Source organism: Polyodon spathula, unplaced genomic scaffold (genome assembly GCF_017654505.1).
Source record: "Polyodon spathula isolate WHYD16114869_AA unplaced genomic scaffold, ASM1765450v1 scaffolds_2373, whole genome shotgun sequence".
NCBI lineage: Eukaryota > Metazoa > Chordata > Actinopteri > Acipenseriformes > Polyodontidae > Polyodon > Polyodon spathula.
In genome coordinates, this window is record NW_024473846.1 from 15,926 (window position 1) to 31,527 (window position 15,602).

Below are 15,602 nucleotides of genomic sequence, written 5' to 3' on the forward strand. Positions count from 1 at the left end.
ACGTATAGAAAAGGGCACAATGCTTGTTTTAATGATTTATTCATTTATTTACTTTTTACCTTGATACTGTTACTGCTGACATTACTTCTAGCCTTCTCAATATAAACACAGCAAAATACATGCGTGGAATTGTGTGGGATCTGGCTAGTGGGTGCAAATATGATGTTTTGGAAGGATTTTGCCTTGCACTTAGGAAATTGCTGCCCCTCCAAAAACACTGCACCTCTTCTTATTAAGTGCAAGCCATTGTAGAGAGTAATTAAGAGCTGTATAAAAGCACACACCTGTAGAGATCTGCCATTGGCTTCAGGTTGGCTGATGCGGTACACTTCGTGATGCGCAACACTTGGCTCTTGCTGAAAGGCAGAAACTCTATTTGGGCTGCCAGAGGATGCGGTGCTAAAGTGTTATCATCTCACTCTGCAGGTCATCCTTGACCTCATAGTTGAACTGAGGGATGAGCTAGACCCCCGTGTCAATCTAGGGACTGGTAACCCTGCACATGTGAAAGTGCTGTGTTCTCTGCACTACTTAGCCTCTGGTTCCTTTCAGCCCACAGTCGGAATCTCTGGAAGGATAGCCCAGTCCACCCTTTCCAGAGTGCCAGGCAAATTTCTGGATGTCATGCTGAAAAGGGAAGGCAAATACATATAATTTCGTAAGGATACTGGCATAACTGATGTTGGCTGAGGCTTTTCCAAACAACTCTATTTCATACCGAGTAACCTCAGCCACAAGGACTCCCCGTCCCAAGCGGACTTTTTTTTTTTTTTTTTTGTTTTGTATTTTCGTGCTCCACAAAAATCACAGAGACTACTGCTCTCTCTACTTATTCTGCAAGTGCAGCTGCTAAATAAACCAACACGCTCATTGGTACCCTCGTTATTCTAATTGCGGAACATTATTTGTGTGTTTAGTAATTTGCATTGTTCTTAAGCTTACATAGGGCACAGTGCAAAATAATTGCCTGGCTGCAATGCAATTTGAATTTTGCCCTCAGTTATTTGCACTGTGCCTATACTTGGATCACCCCGTATCACCTACAGCATGGGTTTGTACTCACCCTCATACTAAACTCCACATGCAGCTACTATAATTGATAGTAGTTTCTAGTATCGAGAGATAAGAGAAAGAATGACCATACATTGGACACTTCCACGTATATAACACCTGTGTGTGTGTGTGTGTGTGTGTGTGTGTGTGTGTGTGTGAGTTTGTGGGTGTGCGTGTGCGTGTGCGTGTGTGTGTGAGGGCTGTCAAGTAATTAAAGTGAATCGTGAATAATCTTGAGATTAACAAAAAAGCTATGTTAATCTTGGTTGTAATCACATATTTTACTGAACCAACTGCTAAATCACAAAGGAGTCAGTTTATTACTCACCTTATTGAATTTACAATGATCAGTTTCCTTTACTCATAAATTATGTTTTTCATTATCGTTTATAATAATAATAATAATAATAATAATAATAATAATAATAATAATAATAATAATAAATATGGATGCATGTATTTAGTTATTCATTTGTTTATATATTAATTTATTTAAATATGTATTTATGTATGAATGTATTGTATGTATTTTTCTTTGTGGCATAAAATATCCTACATACCTTCCAGAACATTATAGAGTCAAAATTAAAACAATAAACATGTAGTTGCTTTGCCATAATCTCATTCCCAGTTAGACAGCGCCACTTGATGGAAAGTGCTAGAATGACTGCTAGTTTGCCTGCTTCTCTGTTTCTGTCTTTGACCAGAATATCAGGGGAGAGCGGGAACACAGTCCCCCACTAGAAATACATCGAGATCCCCGCATTTGGGGAATTCGCGGGGGTCAACACAGACGTGCAATGGCCGAGCGTCGCCCTGGGTGAACCATTTGTTTGTTTGTTTGTTTTTCATTTAAGTGTTTTATTAAATTCTGCACAAAAATACAGATCTGCTTAAATGTTACCGTTTGTCACAAAATAGAGATCTAATACACCGTTCCCCCAAACCGTTAGCGCACGAATGAGACTAACTTATTACTATGAAAGAGACGAAACCAAGTGAGTCCTTCGCTTACGGCCATACCACCTTGAGAACGCCCGATCTCGTCTGATCTCGGAAGCTAAGCAAGGTCGGGCCTGGTTAGTACTTGGATGGGAGACCGCCTGGGAATACCAGGTGCTGTAAGCTTTTCTTTCTGCTGGGGTCGCTATATTTTCTTATTAACCTGGAAACTAAGGGTGAACATCGTTTTAATTTTACTTTTTTTCCCGTCCCATCACACACACACGAACAAATGGAGCAGTCATACAATATATTATAGTTTAGTAATCTCGTACACAGCATTATTCTTTCCTGAATTGGTGACAAAATGTCACCCATGAAGTTAAAGAAAACGTAAAAATAGAATAGGAAAAAAGCGTATTGAGAAGGAGACAATGCTTTATTATTTATTTATTTATTTATTTATTTCCTTGATACTGGCACTGCTGACATTACTTCTAGCCTTCTCAATATAAACACAGCAAAATACATGCGCAGGAAACACAGCAACTTTCCAGTACATTAAACTGTGCAAAACAATCTCCTTCCGAGTTTGACAACGCCACCTACTGGAAGCGTTGCGATTTTGCCTGCTTTTAAATTAGCCGCGTTTCTGGTTTTGACCACATCAGGGGAGAACGCGAACGCAATCCACCCCCTACAAGAAATTATGCAGTTGAAATTCCCAGGGTGAACCTCCTTCATGGTCATGGTATGTCTCCTGCGAGGTAAGTATGTGTTGTACACGTGCCGAGTCATCGACCCCCCCACAAGAGACTTTTCCCCACAAATGGTGCCTAAATCTTCAATGAAAAGAAAAACACTGTTTTGCAAATTCAACGTTTTACTTATTTGTAGCACTTCCCAGTCTGCCTAACGTAACAGTTTTCTTTAATTTTTAGTAAAAGTATTTATAAATTGCATCCACACAATGCACCTGAGTAGTTACTGCATACACCTTTACCATTTGAGGAGAGTTTGTTACAAATTATACAGGACAATGTCGTTCCTGCAGCTACTATATGTATGAGTGTATTTATTTCAGTTATTAACCTGGAAAATTAGGGTGAACAGTTTACTTTTTTTTCGTCCCGTCACACACACACGAACAAATGGAGTAATCATACAATTTATTATAATTTAACAATCTCGCACACACCATTGTTCTTTCCTCAATTTATTACGAAATGTGACACAAGAAGTTAAAGAAAAAGTACAAATGTTCTTTCCTCAATTTATTACGAAATGTGACACAAGAAGTTAAAGAAAAAGTACAAATATAAAAAAAAAAACGTATAGAAAAGGGCACAATGCTTGTTTTAATGATTTATTCATTTATTTACTTTTTACCTTGATACTGTTACTGCTGACATTACTTCTAGCCTTCTCAATATAAACACAGCAAAATACATGCGTGGAATTGTGTGGGATCTGGCTAGTGGGTGCAAATATGATGTTTTGGAAGGATTTTGCCTTGCACTTAGGAAATTGCTGCCCCTCCAAAAACACTGCACCTCTTCTTATTAAGTGCAAGCCATTGTAGAGAGTAATTAAGAGCTGTATAAAAGCACACACCTGTAGAGATCTGCCATTGGCTTCAGGTTGGCTGATGCGGTACACTTCGTGATGCGCAACACTTGGCTCTTGCTGAAAGGCAGAAACTCTATTTGGGCTGCCAGAGGATGCGGTGCTAAAGTGTTATCATCTCACTCTGCAGGTCATCCTAGACCTAATAGCTGAACTGAGGGATGAGCTAGACCCCCGTGTCAATCTAGGGACCGCTATCCCTGCACATGTGAAAGTGCTGTGTTCTCTGCACTACTTAGCCTCTGGTTCCTTTCAGCCCACAGTCGGAATCTCTGGAAGGATAGCCCAGTCCACCCTTTCCAGAGTGCCAGGCAAATTTCTGGATGTCATGCTGAAAAGGGAAGGCAAATACATATAATTTCGTAGGGATACTGGCATAACTGATGTTGGCTGAGGCTTTTCCAAACAACTCTATTTCATACCGAGTAACCTCAGCCACAAGGACTCCCCGTCCCAAGCGGACTTTTTTTTTTTTTTTTTTTTTTTTTTGGTTTGTATTTTCGTGCTCCACAAAAATCACAGAGACTACTGCTCTCTCTACTTATTCTGCAAGTGCAGCTGCTAAATAAACCAACACGCTCATTGGTACCCTCGTTATTCTAATTGCGGAACATTATTTGTGTGTTTAGTAATTTGCATTGTTCTTAAGCTTACATAGGGCACAGTGCAAAATAATTGCCTGGCTGCAATGCAATTTGAATTTTGCTCTCAGTTATTTGCACTGTGCCTATACTTGGATCACCCCGTATCACCTACAGCATGGGTTTGTACTCACCCTCATACTAAACTCCACATGCAGCTACTATAATTGATAGTAGTTTCTAGTATCGAGAGATAAGAGAAAGAATGACCATACATTGGACACTTCCACGTATATAACACCTGTGTGTGTGTGTGTGTGTGTGTGTGTGTGTGTGTGTGTGTGTGTGAGTGTGTGTGTGCGTGTGTGTGTGTGAGGGCTGTCAAGTAATTAAAGTGAATCGTGAATAATCTTGAGATTAACAAAAAAGCTATGTTAATCTTGGTTGTAATCACATATTTTACTGAACCAACTGCTAAATCACAAAGGAGTCAGTTTATTACTCACCTTATTGAATTTACAATGATCAGTTTCCTTTACTCATAAATTATGTTTTTCATTATCGTTTAAATAATAATAATAATAATAATAATAATAATAATAATAATAATAAATAATAATAATAATAATAATAAATATGGATGCATGTATTTAGTTATTCATTTGTTTATATATTAATTTATTTAAATATGTATTTATGTATGAATGTATTGTATGTATTTTTCTTTGTGGCATAAAATATCCTACATACCTTCCAGAACATTATAGAGTCAAAATTAAAACAATAAACATGTAGTTGCTTTGCCATAATCTCATTCCCAGTTAGACAGCGCCACTTGATGGAAAGTGCTAGAATGACTGCTAGTTTGCCTGCTTCTCTGTTTCTGTCTTTGACCAGAATATCAGGGGAGAGCGGGAACACAGTCCCCCACTAGAAATACATCGAGATCCCCGCATTTGGGGAATTCGCGGGGGTCAACACAGACGTGCAATGGCCGAGCGTCGCCCTGGGTGAACCATTTGTTTGTTTGTTTGTTTTTCATTTAAGTGTTTTATTAAATTCTGCACAAAAATACAGATCTGCTTAAATGTTACCGTTTGTCACAAAATAGAGATCTAATACACCGTTCCCCCAAACCGTTAGCGCACGAATGAGACTAACTTATTACTATGAAAGAGACGAAACCAAGCGAGTCCTTCGCTTACGGCCATACCACCTTGAGAACGCCCGATCTCGTCTGATCTCGGAAGCTAAGCAAGGTCGGGCCTGGTTAGTACTTGGATGGGAGACCGCCTGGGAATACCAGGTGCTGTAAGCTTTTCTTTCTGCAGGGGGCGTTATTTCAGTTATTAACCTGGAAAATTAGGGTGAACAGTTTACTTTTTTTTCGTCCCGTCACACACACACGAACAAATGGAGTAATCATACAATTTATTATAATTTAACAATCTCGCACACACCATTGTTCTTTCCTCAATTTATTACGAAATGTGACACAAGAAGTTAAAGAAAAAGTACAAATATAAAAAAAAAAACGTATAGAAAAGGGCACAATGCTTGTTTTAATGATTTATTCATTTATTTACTTTTTACCTTGATACTGTTACTGCTGACATTACTTCTAGCCTTCTCAATATAAACACAGCAAAATACATGCGTGGAATTGTGTGGGATCTGGCTAGTGGGTGCAAATATGATGTTTTGGAAGGATTTTGCCTTGCACTTAGGAAATTGCTGCCCCTCCAAAAACACTGCACCTCTTCTTATTAAGTGCAAGCCATTGTAGAGAGTAATTAAGAGCTGTATAAAAGCACACACCTGTAGAGATCTGCCATTGGCTTCAGGTTGGCTGATGCGGTACACTTCGTGATGCGCAACACTTGGCTCTTGCTGAAAGGCAGAAACTCTATTTGGGCTGCCAGAGGATGCGGTGCTAAAGTGTTATCATCTCACTCTGCAGGTCATCCTTGACCTCATAGTTGAACTGAGGGATGAGCTAGACCCCCGTGTCAATCTAGGGACTGCTATCCCTGCACATGTGAAAGTGCTGTGTTCTCTGCACTACTTAGCCTCTGGTTCCTTTCAGACCACAGTTGGAATGTCTGGAAGGATAGCCCAATCCACCTTTTCCAGAGTGCCAGGCAAATTTCTGGATGTCATGCTGAAAAGGGCAGGCCAATACATATAATTTCCTAAGGATACTAGCATAACTGATGTTGGCTGAGGCTTTTCCAAACAACTCTATTTCATACCGAGTAACCTCAGCCACAAGGACTCCCCGTCCCAAGCGGACTTTTTTTTTTTTTTTTTGGTTTGTATTTTCGTGCTCCACAAAAATCACAGAGACTACTGCTCTCTCTACTTATTCTGCAAGTGCAGCTGCTAAATAAACCAACACGCTCATTGGTACCCTCGTTATTCTAATTGCGGAACATTATTTGTGTGTTTAGTAATTTGCATTGTTCTTAAGCTTACATAGGGCACAGTGCAAAATAATTGCCTGGCTGCAATGCAATTTGAATTTTGCTCTCAGTTATTTGCACTGTGCCTATACTTGGATCACCCCGTATCACCTACAGCATGGGTTTGTACTCACCCTCATACTAAACTCTACATGCAGCTACTATAATTGATAGTAGTTTCTAGTATCGAGAGATAAGAGAAAGAATGACCATACATTGGACACTTCCACGTATATAACACCTGTGTGTGTGTGTGTGTGTGTGTGTGTGTGTGTGTGTGTGTGTGTGGTGTGCGTGTGCGTGTGCGTGTGTGTGTGAGGGCTGTCAAGTAATTAAAGTGAATCGTGAATAATCTTGAGATTAACAAAAAAGCTATGTTAATCTTGGTTGTAATCACATATTTTACTGAACCAACTGCTAAATCACAAAGGAGTCAGTTTATTACTCACCTTACTGAATTTACAATGATCAGTTTCCTTTACTCATAAATTATGTTTTTCATTATCGTTTATAATAATAATAATAATAATAATAATAATAATAATAATAATAATAATAATAATAATAATAATAATAAATATGGATGCATGTATTTAGTTATTCATTTGTTTATATATTAATTTATTTAAATATGTATTTATGTATGAGTGTATTGTAGTATTTTTCTTTGTGGCATAAAATATCCTACATACCTTCCAGAACATTATAGAGTCAAAATTAAAACAATAAACATGTAGTTGCTTTGCCATAATCTCATTCCCAGTTAGACAGCGCCACTTGATGGAAAGTGCTAGAATGACTGCTAGTTTGCCTGCTTCTCTGTTTCTGTCTTTGACCAGAATATCAGGGGAGAGCGGGAACACAGTCCCCCACTAGAAATACATCGAGATCCCCGCATTTGGGGAATTCGCGGGGGTCAACACAGACGTGCAATGGCCGAGCGTCGCCCTGGGTGAACCATTTGTTTGTTTGTTTGTTTTTCATTTAAGTGTTTTATTAAATTCTGCACAAAAATACAGATCTGCTTAAATGTTACCGTTTGTCACAAAATAGAGATCTAATACACCGTTCCCCCAAACCGTTAGCGCACGAATGAGACTAACTTATTACTATGAAAGAGACGAAACCAAGCGAGTCCTTCGCTTACGGCCATACCACCTTGAGAACGCCCGATCTCGTCTGATCTCGGAAGCTAAGCAAGGTCGGGCCTGGTTAGTACTTGGATGGGAGACCGCCTGGGAATACCAGGTGCTGTAAGCTTTTCTTTCTGCAGGGGGCGTTATTTCAGTTATTAACCTGGAAAATTAGGGTGAACAGTTTACTTTTTTTTCGTCCCGTCACACACACACGAACAAATGGAGTAATCATACAATTTATTATAATTTAACAATCTCGCACACACCATTGTTCTTTCCTCAATTTATTACGAAATGTGACACAAGAAGTTAAAGAAAAAGTACAAATATAAAAAAAAAAACGTATAGAAAAGGGCACAATGCTTGTTTTAATGATTTATTCATTTATTTACTTTTTACCTTGATACTGTTACTGCTGACATTACTTCTAGCCTTCTCAATATAAACACAGCAAAATACATGCGTGGAATTGTGTGGGATCTGGCTAGTGGGTGCAAATATGATGTTTTGGAAGGATTTTGCCTTGCACTTAGGAAATTGCTGCCCCTCCAAAAACACTGCACCTCTTCTTATTAAGTGCAAGCCATTGTAGAGAGTAATTAAGAGCTGTATAAAAGCACACACCTGTAGAGATCTGCCATTGGCTTCAGGTTGGCTGATGCGGTACACTTCGTGATGCGCAACACTTGGCTCTTGCTGAAAGGCAGAAACTCTATTTGGGCTGCCAGAGGATGCGGTGCTAAAGTGTTATCATCTCACTCTGCAGGTCATCCTAGACCTAATAGCTGAACTGAGGGATGAGCTAGACCCCCGTGTCAATCTAGGGACTGCTATCCCTGCACATGTGAAAGTGCTGTGTTCTCTGCACTACTTAGCCTCTGGTTCCTTTCAGACCACAGTTGGAATGTCTGGAGGGATAGCCCAATCCACCTTTTCCAGAGTGCCAGGCAAATTTCTGGATGTCATGCTGAAAAGGGAAGGCAAATACATATAATTTCGTAGGGATACTGGCATAACTGATGTTGGCTGAGGCTTTTCCAAACAACTCTATTTCATACCGAGTAACCTCAGCCACAAGGACTCCCCGTCCCAAGCGGACTTTTTTTTTTTTTTTTTTTTTTTTGGTTTGTATTTTCGTGCTCCACAAAAATCACAGAGACTACTGCTCTCTCTACTTATTCTGCAAGTGCAGCTGCTAAATAAACCAACACGCTCATTGGTACCCTCGTTATTCTAATTGCGGAACATTATTTGTGTGTTTAGTAATTTGCATTGTTCTTAAGCTTACATAGGGCACAGTGCAAAATAATTGCCTGGCTGCAATGCAATTTGAATTTTGCCCTCAGTTATTTGCACTGTGCCTATACTTGGATCACCCCGTATCACCTACAGCATGGGTTTGTACTCACCCTCATACTAAACTCTACATGCAGCTACTATAATTGATAGTAGTTTCTAGTATCGAGAGATAAGAGAAAGAATGACCATACATTGGACACTTCCACGTATATAACACCTGTGTGTGTTGTGTGTGTGTGTGTGTGTGTGTTTGTGTGTGTGTGTGTGTGTGTGTGCGTGTGCGTGTGTGTGTGAGGGCTGTCAAGTAATTAAAGTGAATCGTGAATAATCTTGAGATTAACAAAAAAGCTATGTTAATCTTGGTTGTAATCACATATTTTACTGAACCAACTGCTAAATCACAAAGGAGTCAGTTTATTACTCACCTTATTGAATTTACAATGATCAGTTTCCTTTACTCATAAATTATGTTTTTCATTATCGTTTAAATAATAATAATAATAATAATAATAATAATAATAATAATAATAATAAATAATAATAATAATAATAATAATAAATATGGATGCATGTATTTAGTTATTCATTTGTTTATATATTAATTTATTTAAATATGTATTTATGTATGAGTGTATTGTATGTATTTTTCTTTGTGGCATAAAATATCCTACATACCTTCCAGAACATTATAGAGTCAAAATTAAAACAATAAACATGTAGTTGCTTTGCCATAATCTCATTCCCAGTTAGACAGCGCCACTTGATGGAAAGTGCTAGAATGACTGCTAGTTTGCCTGCTTCTCTGTTTCTGTCTTTGACCAGAATATCAGGGGAGAGCGGGAACACAGTCCCCCACTAGAAATACATCGAGATCCCCGCATTTGGGGAATTCGCGGGGGTCAACACAGACGTGCAATGGCCGAGCGTCGCCCTGGGTGAACCATTTGTTTGTTTGTTTGTTTGTTTTTCATTTAAGTGTTTTATTAAATTCTGCACAAAAATACAGATCTGCTTAAATGTTACCGTTTGTCACAAAATAGAGATCTAATACACCGTTCCCCCAAACCGTTAGCGCACGAATGAGACTAACTTATTACTATGAAAGAGACGAAACCAAGCGAGTCCTTCGCTTACGGCCATACCACCTTGAGAACGCCCGATCTCGTCTGATCTCGGAAGCTAAGCAAGGTCGGGCCTGGTTAGTACTTGGATGGGAGACCGCCTGGGAATACCAGGTGCTGTAAGCTTTTCTTTCTGCAGGGGGCGTTATTTCAGTTATTAACCTGGAAAATTAGGGTGAACAGTTTACTTTTTTTTCGTCCCGTCACACACACACGAACAAATGGAGTAATCATACAATTTATTATAATTTAACAATCTCGCACACACCATTGTTCTTTCCTCAATTTATTACGAAATGTGACACAAGAAGTTAAAGAAAAAGTACAAATATAAAAAAAAAAACGTATAGAAAAGGGCACAATGCTTGTTTTAATGATTTATTCATTTATTTACTTTTTACCTTGATACTGTTACTGCTGACATTACTTCTAGCCTTCTCAATATAAACACAGCAAAATACATGCGTGGAATTGTGTGGGATCTGGCTAGTGGGTGCAAATATGATGTTTTGGAAGGATTTTGCCTTGCACTTAGGAAATTGCTGCCCCTCCAAAAACACTGCACCTCTTCTTATTAAGTGCAAGCCATTGTAGAGAGTAATTAAGAGCTGTATAAAAGCACACACCTGTAGAGATCTGCCATTGGCTTCAGGTTGGCTGATGCGGTACACTTCGTGATGCGCAACACTTGGCTCTTGCTGAAAGGCAGAAACTCTATTTGGGCTGCCAGAGGATGCGGTGCTAAAGTGTTATCATCTCACTCTGCAGGTCATCCTAGACCTAATAGCTGAACTGAGGGATGAGCTAGACCCCAGTGTCAATCTAGGGACTGCTATCCCTGCACATGTGAAAGTGCTGTGTTCTCTGCACTACTTAGCCTCTGGTTCCTTTCAGCCCACAGTCGGAATCTCTGGAAGGATAGCCCAGTCCACCCTTTCCAGAGTGCCAGGCAAATTTCTGGATGTCATGCTGAAAAGGGAAGGCCAAATACATATAATTTCGTAGGGATACTGGCATAACTGATGTTGGCTGAGGCTTTTCCAAACAACTCTATTTCATACCGAGTAACCTCAGCCACAAGGACTCCCCGTCCCAAGCGGACTTTTTTTTTTTTTTTTTTTTTGGTTTGGTTTGTATTTTCGTGCTCCACAAAAATCACAGAGACTACTGCTCTCTCTACTTATTCTGCAAGTGCAGCTGCTAAATAAACCAACACGCTCATTGGTACCCTCGTTATTCTAATTGCGGAACATTATTTGTGTGTTTAGTAATTTGCATTGTTCTTAAGCTTACATAGGGCACAGTGCAAAATAATTGCCTGGCTGCAATGCAATTTGAATTTTGCTCTCAGTTATTTGCACTGTGCCTATACTTGGATCACCCCGTATCACCTACAGCATGGGTTTGTACTCACCCTCATACTAAACTCTACATGCAGCTACTATAATTGATAGTAGTTTCTAGTATCGAGAGATAAGAGAAAGAATGACCATACATTGGACACTTCCACGTATATAACACCTGTGTGTGTGTGTGTGTGTGTGTGTGTGTGAGTTTGTGGGTGTGGGTGTGCGTGTGCGTGTGTGTGTGAGGGCTGTCAAGTAATTAAAGTGAATCGTGAATAATCTTGAGATTAACAAAAAAGCTATGTTAATCTTGGTTGTAATCACATATTTTACTGAACCAACTGCTAAATCACAAAGGAGTCAGTTTATTACTCACCTTATTGAATTTACAATGATCAGTTTCCTTTACTCATAAATTATGTTTTTCATTATCGTTTAAATAATAATAATAATAATAATAATAATAATAATATAAATAATAATAATAATAATAATAATAATAATAATATGGATGCATGTATTTAGTTATTCATTTGTTTATATATTAATTTATTTAAATATGTATTTATGTATGAGTGTATTGTATGTATTTTTCTTTGTGGCATAAAATATCCTACATACCTTCCAGAACATTATAGAGTCAAAATTAAAACAATAAACATGTAGTTGCTTTGCCATAATCTCATTCCCAGTTAGACAGCGCCACTTGATGGAAAGTGCTAGAATGACTGCTAGTTTGCCTGCTTCTCTGTTTCTGTCTTTGACCAGAATATCAGGGGAGAGCGGGAACACAGTCCCCCACTAGAAATACATCGAGATCCCCGCATTTGGGGAATTCGCGGGGGTCAACACAGACGTGCAATGGCCGAGCGTCGCCCTGGGTGAACCATTTGTTTGTTTGTTTGTTTTTCATTTAAGTGTTTTATTAAATTCTGCACAAAAATACAGATCTGCTTAAATGTTACCGTTTGTCACAAAATAGAGATCTAATACACCGTTCCCCCAAACCGTTAGCGCACGAATGAGACTAACTTATTACTATGAAAGAGACGAAACCAAGTGAGTCCTTCGCTTACGGCCATACCACCTTGAGAACGCCCGATCTCGTCTGATCTCGGAAGCTAAGCAAGGTCGGGCCTGGTTAGTACTTGGATGGGAGACCGCCTGGGAATACCAGGTGCTGTAAGCTTTTCTTTCTGCTGGGGTCGCTATATTTTCTTATTAACCTGGAAACTAAGGGTGAACATCGTTTTAATTTTACTTTTTTTCCCGTCCCATCACACACACACGAACAAATGGAGCAGTCATACAATATATTATAGTTTAGTAATCTCGTACACAGCATTATTCTTTCCTGAATTGGTGACAAAATGTCACCCATGAAGTTAAAGAAAAAGTAAAAATAGAATAAAAAAAAGCGTATAGAAAAGGGCACAATGCTTTTTTAATGATTTATTTATTTATTTACTTTTTCCTTGATACTGGCACTGCTGACATTACTTCTAGCCTTCTCAATATAAACACAGCAAAATACATGCGCAGGAAACACAGCAACTTTCCAGTACATTAAACTGTGCAAAACAATCTCCTTCCGAGTTTGACAACGCCACCTACTGGAAGCGTTGCGATTTTGCCTGCTTTTAAATTAGCCGCGTTTCTGGTTTTGACCACATCAGGGGAGAACGCGAACGCAATCCACCCCCTACAAGAAATTATGCAGTTGAAATTCCCAGGGTGAACCTCCTTCATGGTCATGGTATGTCTCCTGCGAGGTAAGTATGTGTTGTACACGTGCCGAGTCATCGACCCCCCCACAAGAGACTTTTCCCCACAAATGGTGCCTAAATCTTCAATGAAAAGAAAAACACTGTTTTGCAAATTCAACGTTTTACTTATTTGTAGCACTTCCCAGTCTGCCTAACGTAACAGTTTTCTTTAATTTTTAGTAAAAGTATTTATAAATTGCATCCACACAATGCACCTGAGTAGTTACTGCATACACCTTTACCATTTGAGGAGAGTTTGTTACAAATTATACAGGACAATGTCGTTCCTGCAGCTACTATGACACTAGCATATATACCATAGTGCTTCCTTCCGCAATTAGATTATATTGCAATCTGTGTCTTTTAGCTCTGGTATTATGGGGTGAAGTAAGGATTTGCGCAAAGTGATTTGCGGGTGTAAAACCCCCGTAATGCTGCCGTAAATCGTGTTTTTCAGCCACAAAGTCTGATTTTACTGGGCGCTAAAAATGCGGCATTAATCCTTTAAAATGATATTGAAAAGCATTCAAATGGAGAAAATATATAATCGTGGAATGATTTATTCATTTGTTTATATATTAATTTATTTAAATATGTATTTATGTATGAGTGTATTGTATGTATTTTTCTTTGTGGCATAAAATATCCTACATACCTTCCAGAACATTATAGAGTCAAAATTAAAACAATAAAAATGTAGTTGCTTTGCCATAATCTCATTCCCAGTTAGACAGCGCCACTTGATGGAAAGTGCTAGAATGACTGCTAGTTTGCCTGCTTCTCTGTTTCTGTCTTTGACCAGAATATCAGGGGAGAGCGGGAACACAGTCCCCCACTAGAAATACATCGAGATCCCCGCATTTGGGGAATTCGCGGGGGTCAACACAGACGTGCAATGGCCGAGCGTCGCCCTGGGTGAACCATTTGTTTGTTTGTTTGTTTTTCATTTAAGTGTTTTATTAAATTCTGCACAAAAATACAGATCTGCTTAAATGTTACCGTTTGTCACAAAATAGAGATCTAATACACCGTTCCCCCAAACCGTTAGCGCACGAATGAGACTAACTTATTACTATGAAAGAGACGAAACCAAGTGAGTCCTTCGCTTACGGCCATACCACCTTGAGAACGCCCGATCTCGTCTGATCTCGGAAGCTAAGCAAGGTCGGGCCTGGTTAGTACTTGGATGGGAGACCGCCTGGGAATACCAGGTGCTGTAAGCTTTTCTTTCTGCAGGGGGCGTTATTTCAGTTATTAACCTGGAAAATTAGGGTGAACAGTTTACTTTTTTTTCGTCCCGTCACACACACACGAACAAATGGAGTAATCATACAATTTATTATAATTTAACAATCTCGCACACACCATTGTTCTTTCCTCAATTTATTACGAAATGTGACACAAGAAGTTAAAGAAAAAGTACAAATATAAAAAAAAAAACGTATAGAAAAGGGCACAATGCTTGTTTTAATGATTTATTCATTTATTTACTTTTTACCTTGATACTGTTACTGCTGACATTACTTCTAGCCTTCTCAATATAAACACAGCAAAATACATGCGTGGAATTGTGTGGGATCTGGCTAGTGGGTGCAAATATGATGTTTTGGAAGGATTTTGCCTTGCACTTAGGAAATTGCTGCCCCTCCAAAAACACTGCACCTCTTCTTATTAAGTGCAAGCCATTGTAGAGAGTAATTAAGAGCTGTATAAAAGCACACACCTGTAGAGATCTGCCATTGGCTTCAGGTTGGCTGATGCGGAAAACTTCATGACGCGCAACACTTGACTCTTGCTGAAAGGCAGAAACTCTATTTGGGCTGCCAGAGGATGCGGTGCTAAAGTGTTATCATCTCACTCTGCAGGTCATCCTTGACCTCATAGTTGAACTGAGGGATGAGCTAGACCCCCGTGTCAATCTAGGGACTGGTAACCCTGCACATGTGAAAGTGCTGTGTTCTCTGCACTACTTAGCCTCTGGTTCCTTTCAGCCCACAGTCGGAATCTCTGGAAGGATAGCCCAGTCCACCCTTTCCAGAGTGCCAGGCAAATTTCTGGATGTCATGCTGAAAAGGGAAGGCAAATACATATAATTTCGTAGGGATACTGGCATAACTGATGTTGGCTGAGTCTTTTCCAAACAACTGTATTTCATACCGAGTAACCTCAGCCACAAGGACTCCCCGTCCCAAGCGGACTTTTTTTTTTTTTTTTTTTTGGTTTGTATTTTCGTGCTCCACAAAAATCACAGAGACTACTGCTCTCTCTAC

The 15,602-nt window shown here is 39.2% G+C and overlaps 6 non-coding genes and 8 pseudogenes across 6 annotated transcripts; 6 read left to right on the forward strand and 8 right to left on the reverse strand.

The window, feature by feature from the left end:
- Positions 1-1,765: 1,765 nt before the first annotated feature.
- LOC121310746 lies at positions 1,766-1,913 on the reverse strand (annotated as a pseudogene).
- A 149-nt stretch (positions 1,914-2,062) lies between these two features.
- On the forward strand, positions 2,063-2,181 carry LOC121310718. Its single transcript, XR_005948931.1, has one exon. It is a non-coding gene; the product is annotated as a 5S ribosomal RNA (ribosomal RNA).
- Positions 2,182-2,663: 482 nt separating this feature from the next.
- On the reverse strand, positions 2,664-2,770 carry LOC121310734 (annotated as a pseudogene).
- Positions 2,771-5,104: 2,334 nt separating this feature from the next.
- Positions 5,105-5,252, reverse strand: LOC121310748 (annotated as a pseudogene).
- Positions 5,253-5,401: 149 nt separating this feature from the next.
- LOC121310719 lies at positions 5,402-5,520 on the forward strand. Its single transcript, XR_005948932.1, has one exon. It is a non-coding gene; the product is annotated as a 5S ribosomal RNA (ribosomal RNA).
- A 1,988-nt stretch (positions 5,521-7,508) lies between these two features.
- LOC121310749 lies at positions 7,509-7,656 on the reverse strand (annotated as a pseudogene).
- Positions 7,657-7,805: 149 nt separating this feature from the next.
- Positions 7,806-7,924, forward strand: LOC121310720. Its single transcript, XR_005948933.1, has one exon. It is a non-coding gene; the product is annotated as a 5S ribosomal RNA (ribosomal RNA).
- Positions 7,925-9,926: 2,002 nt separating this feature from the next.
- LOC121310752 lies at positions 9,927-10,078 on the reverse strand (annotated as a pseudogene).
- A 149-nt stretch (positions 10,079-10,227) lies between these two features.
- LOC121310721 lies at positions 10,228-10,346 on the forward strand. The gene has a single exon (XR_005948934.1). It is a non-coding gene; the product is annotated as a 5S ribosomal RNA (ribosomal RNA).
- Positions 10,347-12,339: 1,993 nt separating this feature from the next.
- LOC121310750 lies at positions 12,340-12,487 on the reverse strand (annotated as a pseudogene).
- A 149-nt stretch (positions 12,488-12,636) lies between these two features.
- On the forward strand, positions 12,637-12,755 carry LOC121310722. The gene has a single exon (XR_005948935.1). It is a non-coding gene; the product is annotated as a 5S ribosomal RNA (ribosomal RNA).
- A 484-nt stretch (positions 12,756-13,239) lies between these two features.
- On the reverse strand, positions 13,240-13,346 carry LOC121310735 (annotated as a pseudogene).
- Positions 13,347-14,139: 793 nt separating this feature from the next.
- On the reverse strand, positions 14,140-14,287 carry LOC121310751 (annotated as a pseudogene).
- Positions 14,288-14,436: 149 nt separating this feature from the next.
- LOC121310723 lies at positions 14,437-14,555 on the forward strand. Its single transcript, XR_005948936.1, has one exon. It is a non-coding gene; the product is annotated as a 5S ribosomal RNA (ribosomal RNA).
- The last annotated feature ends 1,047 nt before the right edge of the window (positions 14,556-15,602 follow it).